A 7192-nucleotide genomic window follows, 5' to 3' on the forward strand; every position below is an offset into this window, starting at 1 on the left:
AGACAAGAAAGTTCCCCACCAATACTATTACCACCCCTCCTACCATGTTGACTGTTATTTCCTCTATCATCTCTAATTTTAGTGATGCTGTAATTTTACAAAACTATGATTGGTCTGAAGTTTGTTTCCAACAGCACCATGGCATCTATTCATATTCCTGCAATTTACATTCCAAGTCTTGTCTTTAAAATCTCACTACAAGACATTTATTACAGACTAGTGCAGGTTGTGTTTTTTTTTTTATTTCAATAGTCCTTTTTATTTCAATGGGCATTTTGAGGACGCAGCTTTAAGATTATTTAGGACTAGCAGAAAGCTGTCTGTTTCAGTAGCAATAAGACACTTCTGTTCACCCAATGAAGTTGAGTCTTTTTAAATAAATGGTCTTTCCAACTGTATAACTGTACAAAACTCAACTCTTCTGAAAGATATTTTGCAGTGTTACCACAAATGCATTCAATTTTCTGATATTCACACTCACTAATAGAGATAAACAGTTATTTAATATAAATGGCTAGTTTAAAAAAATATGCATTTTTTCTTCAAGTGTAAGTCCTGAAAATTTACCTCTCTTCTCACCAAATGCCAGTTACATGAAGACTATTACAAATGATATCATTAATGGTATGATTAATGTGAAAAAGCAAATGATAAAAGAATAATTTCTATTTGTTTTGAAAACTCATCATTGACAATAGAGCAGAGACAATGCATATTTCCTCATTTTTTCCTCAACCAGCAGAATCATCTTTGCTTATATATTTTGTCATTGTTGTCCAGTTGGGTTCAACTCTTCATGACCCCATGGACCATAGTTGTTGATGGGGTTTTCTTAGTTATTGTCTCTGAAGAGAAAAATATAAATGGTGAGCAGGGAATAGATACTCAGTTTTAATAAAAGGATAAGATGGGAAGACTTCTGCTGTCCTTGATAAATTCAAGTCACCCATTTCAGATTAACATCTTTCTTGGGTAGTGAAGTAAGTAACACGTGTGTTTGCTGAGAAAGTAGATCTGGTCCTATTGTGTGGCTTGTGCTTAAAACAATTTACTGTTACATATGCTTGTGAGAGCTTATGTTGTAAGATATACTCATCAATGAACATAATCAAATTTTATTCATTAATCAATAATGCAAACCCGTTAGGAACCAACCTGACTCCAAAAAGTCTCATTAAGTTTGTACCTTACAAGTGCTTACAATAAAGTACCCTCTCTATCAAGCCAGAAATCATGTGTCTCCCTCTAAGGTGGCAGTCTGGAAAATCTCCATCAGTCAATACCTTTCATGATTGTGCACTAAATACTCTCATTTCCAATTCCAGGGAATTTAGGAATCTGTTCTACTAAACCCAAAAGCAGACTAATGGTTGGGAGGCTAGAAGGAGGGAAGGAATGTAGAGGAGGAAATGGTGAGTTTGTAGCATCCTAGGTTAAGATATTTACAAGTTTACATCCACATTTTGATTTTTAATTTATTACCTAAGGTTATGATGAAAAGAAGCTATCAATCAGAGCTAATGTGTTTAACAGAAAAAACATTAGCAAATATTTATTCTTTTAGAGGAACACATATACATAGTTATTATACATTTGGGGGAAAGGTATACATGTTGTTTAATGCTTGAGTGCTTCTTTTATTACAGAAAAAAAAAACTTACTTAACAACTACTTAGTTACAAAATGGTTCCTTAAAGCAAAATTCAAACATCTTAAGTTCTCACACTTATTCTCACTACATCATATCAGTCCACTCCAATTGCTCCCTATTGCTTCCAAGATCAAATATAAAATCCTGTTTGACTTTTAAAGCCCTTCAATACTTGCCCCCTTCTACTCTTACAGTATTCTTCCCCTTTACTATGCGTCCATGTAATATATGATCCAGGGACACTAGTGCATCCTGACTCCCCGCATTCTCAGTGGTTGCCTCGATGCCTGGAATGTCATCTCTCTTGTTCATCTCTGCCTCTTCAGTCCCTTACCTTATCGCAGGTATCAGCTAAACCCACCCCCTTCTGCAAGAAGTCTTTCCTGACTCTTCCTCCAAAAATTATCCCCAATTTGTCCTATAAATATCTCGTTAGTTCATGCTTTGGTTTTGGCTTGGCTGGCCTTGGCTTGGTTTGTTGTCTCTCTCATTAGGCTGGAAGCTCTGAGAACAAGGACAGATTTTTGCCATTCTTTGCATTATACAATGTTTAGTGCAATGTCTGACACCCAGTGCTTGTTGACAATGTTTGCTGATTGGATTTGACTGAATCACATCAGTAATATCTGAAAATTTTAAGAACAAAATGAGGTAGTATGCATTTGAATGAGAATAATTATTCTGCTACTTAAAAAAAAGAATAGAGTTTGAATATTATTAGACAATAAGCTTTTATTATGATTCTTGGTTGGGGGAAGAAAGAGAGAATTAGATTAGATCATTAAAGAGATATAAATTAAACATCCAGAAAAGGAAACAATGGTTGCAGAAATTCAGCATGGGTGGCTTCAATGGGAATAGATCATGCCCCACTAATCCCATTTCCCTTTCTGAGAGGTTATTAAAAAGGGGTTCACCTAGACCAGTGATGGAGAACCTTTTATAGATGGAGTGCTGGACCCCGCCCCTACCCCACCTCCAGAGACCACATGCTGTGCCCCTCCCCACCACTACATGCTGGGTATGCCCTGCCTCCCCCTTTACCCCACACAGGGGAGGGAGGAAGCACTCCCTTTGGACTGCTGGGTAGAGGGGCAGGTGAAGTGAGGAATGTTCTCAGAGAGTGCAGAAAGGGGGAGGGGAGTGGCCCTAGCACTCTGCTCCCCTCCAACTCTGCCACCTGTGAGCCACCCACCTTACCCCCTGTGTGCTCCCATTGGCTGCTGGGCAGAGGGGCAGGGGATGGGGAAAATGTAGTTAGGCACAATGGGGAAGGCAAGGGGAAGAGCTCTGTCTGAGTTCTTCTGCCTTTAGTAAGGAACTCTGGGGGAGGGGGGAGAGAGGGGAGTGACTGAGTGCCCCCAGAGAGTGCTCTATGTGCTATCTTTGGCACCCATGCCATAAGTTCACCATCACTGACCTAGACTCTAACAAAGCATTTGGTAAACTCCCTCATATCTTCTCTTTCCCATCTCCCTTCCATGTTACTGCCAAAGTGGATTTTCTAAAGTATGCATCCAATCATGTCATTTTTTTACTCAATAAATTCTACTAGCTTCTTATTACCTCTAAGGTGAAATAGAAATCCTTTGCCTGTTTGCTTTTTGTTTTTAAACCCTTCCCTTCCCTCTAAGAATCAATGTTGTGTATTGGTTCCAAAGCAGAAGAGCAGTAATGTAGGATATGGGGGTTAAGTGACTTGCCCAAGGCAGATAGAAATCCTCTGTTTGCCACTTTCACATCTGTGCTCCCTCTTATCTTTCCTTATTTTATACGTTCCTCCAAATATTCTTTTAATTCAGTCATAGCAGCCTACTTTCTGTTTCTCATATATGGTGTTTAATCTGTAGTCTCTAAGCCTTTAAGTCTTGTCTCTCATGCTTAAAATGTCCTCCTTCCTAATCTTCACCCACCTCTTAAGACTCCTTGACTTCCTTCATGACTCAGATCAAATGCCATTTTCTACAGAGAATTTTTTCTGATCCCTAGAGGTGCTAGTAACTTTCCCTATTAAGTGCTCCTTTATCTGTACTCTGATCTAGTCAGACATCATGTATAATAATGTATTCTGCTCCTGGCACCATTGTTTAAGAAAGTCATTGATAAAGTAAAGCGTATCTAGACATCATGAATTTAGGTAGTTTGATGATGGGTTAAAGAAAGTGGAGATGTATAACATGGGGAAGTCTAATCATCCCTATCCTTGAATGTATGAAAAGTTGTCAGATAAAGGAGGGATTAGACTCCTTCAACTTGTCCCCAGAGGAAATATCTAGGAGAAATGGGTAGAATTTGCAATGAGACAATTTTAGGTTCCATATCATGAAATGTCTACTAATGTTTAGTGCTGTGCAAAACTGGACATAGATTGACATTAATGAAAAGGAAAGGGAAAGAATAAGTATTTATATAACACTACTCTGGGCCAAGCACAATATTAATCGGTATTTACAAATATCAGCTCATTTAATCTTCACAACATTCCAACAAATATGTGCCATTATTATCCTTATTTTAGAATTGAGAAAACTGAGGCAAACAGAAGTTAAGTGACTTGTCCAGGGTCACACAGCTAATACATACCTGAAACTGGAATTGAAATGACTATAGGTTCACTATTCTATCTTCTCTGCCCCCAGCTGCCTCTTATTGGTGTTGTATAATTAGATATCTTGTACCCTTGGATTTCATCTCCCAGCATCCTTTTCCTTTCATCCCCACATTTGCATCCTTATGTAATGTTTATAAGTTTGCTGTAAGCCTGCCTCTTGCACCTGCAGCTGACTTAGCTCCCTTTTTACTCTAGCTTTTAACTTTAGCTATTTTTAATAAACATTATTAAATATAATATTTGGAACATTTGAATATTAAATTTTAATTTGCCTGTGTGTAACTTTACCTTTTTTAGAGTGGACTCCCCTTCAAGCAATGGCTGGAGGGCTACTTGTTAGGTATGTTATAGTAGGAATTTCTTTTAGGAATGGATTATATTATTTGGCTTCTGAGATCTCTTCCCAACACTCAAACTCTGAAATTAATTATTATATATTGCTTTATCTTCCTATCATGTTCTTCTTTGACTAATGTTAAAATTAGTTGGCATTCCCTGGTTACATTCATCATCTGACAGCAGAGGAAGTTCTCCCAGAAATCTAATTAATAGAAGAAAAACTAGTATAAGATTTAAAAATTGGTATAGATGAGCCCCCAGAGGAAAAGTGCATATGCTAGTTGAGTTAGAGCTTGGAGTCTATTCATATTCTTAAGTTTAGACTTTATTCATTCAAATTAATTTGAACAACATTTATTAATAACTTGTACATGCCAGGAATTTTGTTAGTCTCTACACAAAAAAATACAAATATTCAACTAGCCCCACTCAGGGAATATGGTGGGACACTAAAATAAACAGATGATAAGTATAAAATTAGTACGAAGTAATTGAGGGAAGTTCTAAAAACTGAGAAAATGTGTAATGATCTCTTTACATAAAATTAATCTTTGAAGAGAGCTAAGGATTCTAAGAGGCAGAAATTTGAAAAGGAGAATACCTAAAGAATTAGGGATAACCTGAGCTTAAAAGCACGGAACCAAAAGCATGAACAGAACTGCATTGAGAAGGATTTTAAATATGAAAAAGTAATTTGGGTTTTTTCCTTATGGCAATAGGAAGCCACTGGAAGTTATTGAGAAATGGAGTAAATTGCTCAGACCTGTACTTTAAGAATATTAATTTCATAGTGTATATCAGTTAGAAAGAGTAGAGAATAGAGGCAAGTTGAATGAGAAGGTTTGTATTTGTTTTGGTTTATTTTGAAGCTGAAAGAGATTTCGACATGTTTATAGACAGCAGGGAAGGAGCCAAAAGAATGAGATTAGGATAATGGTTCTGAAAGACCTGGTTGATGGGAAGAGTAATCATAGAATAAAAGAATTATTGTAAATGACTTTCCATATATTGAAAATCTGTCTTAATTTGTAACCATATCATAAAGTGATTTATGAAGGGAAGAGGGGGATGAATGAGGAATTAAGCTTAGAGAAATGTAAGATTAAAATTAATAACCAATAACTCCAAGTATTATATTTTATAAGATTTATTAATAATCACTTGAAATAGAAAAATACAAGAACAAAAGTAAAAACCTGAGTAAAGATATGTGAGAAAAATTCTCCTGCCTGGCACTCTCCCCACCTCCACAAACTGCAAATCAGGGGAAAAGAATGCCAGAGATGGAGCTACATCAAAATATATCCTCCCTACGTAAGGATGTAGGTAAATGTAATGTAAAATTATGTTTAAAAAATGTAAAAAAATGTAAATAGGATGTTGGGATTCAGAGTCCTGGGGAGCAGATTCTAATTATACAGAAATAAGATCATGTGAATGAAATGTGAATGGAAAAGTAATGGCTATATCATGAACTGAAGTGAGATCAACATGAAAAAGACAAACTGGGAAAAATTTTTGCCCCATATGGCTTATTTGGAAGTAAAAAATTAGGAAACAGGAGCCAACAGACAGGACAGACTTAAGACAAGCAGAGATATGCTGACTAATTTTAAGTCAAGATATAGTTTGTCATGAGACTACATTGGCTTCTTCTACAAGCTCATCCCAAAACCATTGTAGACAGAGTCTTACTATAACTTTCAGTTAAATTATGTAGCCACAGACTGGGATATGGCTGAGATTAGAAGATAAAAGAACTTGCTAGAACCATCTGAATATAGGCTGAATTGAATCTAACAGGGGATTTAGAGTTATTCTATGATAATCCGATCATGTAATTATAAAGCATAGTACAGAGGGGAAAAAAAAAACATAAGCTTTGCAATTAGAAGTACTAAATTCAAAAACTCAGATGCTCATTATGTTTCCTTAAGTGAGTCATTTAAACCCCTTCAACTTTAATTTCCTTCTCTAAGGTCCAGACCCAACCAAGACCTAAAGATAAGAGGAGGGTCAGGGGCTGAGGGAGATGAAGAGGAATCTCATGGCCCACCTGATGGTCCTGGGGACCTGTCTATCCAGGAACTCTCCTTTGTCAACAATTAAAATGTTCAATGTTCTAAGATTCCTCATGGCAAATAATACTGTATAATAAGCAAAAAAAATGATTGGCTTCCGGGTTAAGATGGCGGCAGAGTAAGAAGCAGCTCTAAACCTCTCCTGACCGAAACACACAAAACTCCTCAAGGGGACATAAAAACAAGTCCAGACGAACGGAGGAACCCCACAACAGGGCACAGCGTGAAAGGTACGTGGAATCGAGACATTTCCAAGCTAAAAAGGGCTCTCACTCAAGCGCGAGCTGAGCAACCGCCCCACCCCCAACCCCTCCACACTCACCTATAGCTCTGAACCCAGCTAAAAAGAAATAGAGCAAGTTTGGGGCACCCATCGAGTCATCAGCAGCTCCGGGACCTGTTCCTGAGAGCAGCAAGACTTAGGACCCCATTAAGTCAAGAACGCACGCGAAAGCTGAGCGCGCGCGCGCGGGAGCGGAAGCTGGGAGCGGAGCGCCGGCTGAGCAGAGG

This window comes from Gracilinanus agilis, chromosome 3 (genome assembly GCF_016433145.1).
Source record: "Gracilinanus agilis isolate LMUSP501 chromosome 3, AgileGrace, whole genome shotgun sequence".
NCBI lineage: Eukaryota > Metazoa > Chordata > Mammalia > Didelphimorphia > Didelphidae > Gracilinanus > Gracilinanus agilis.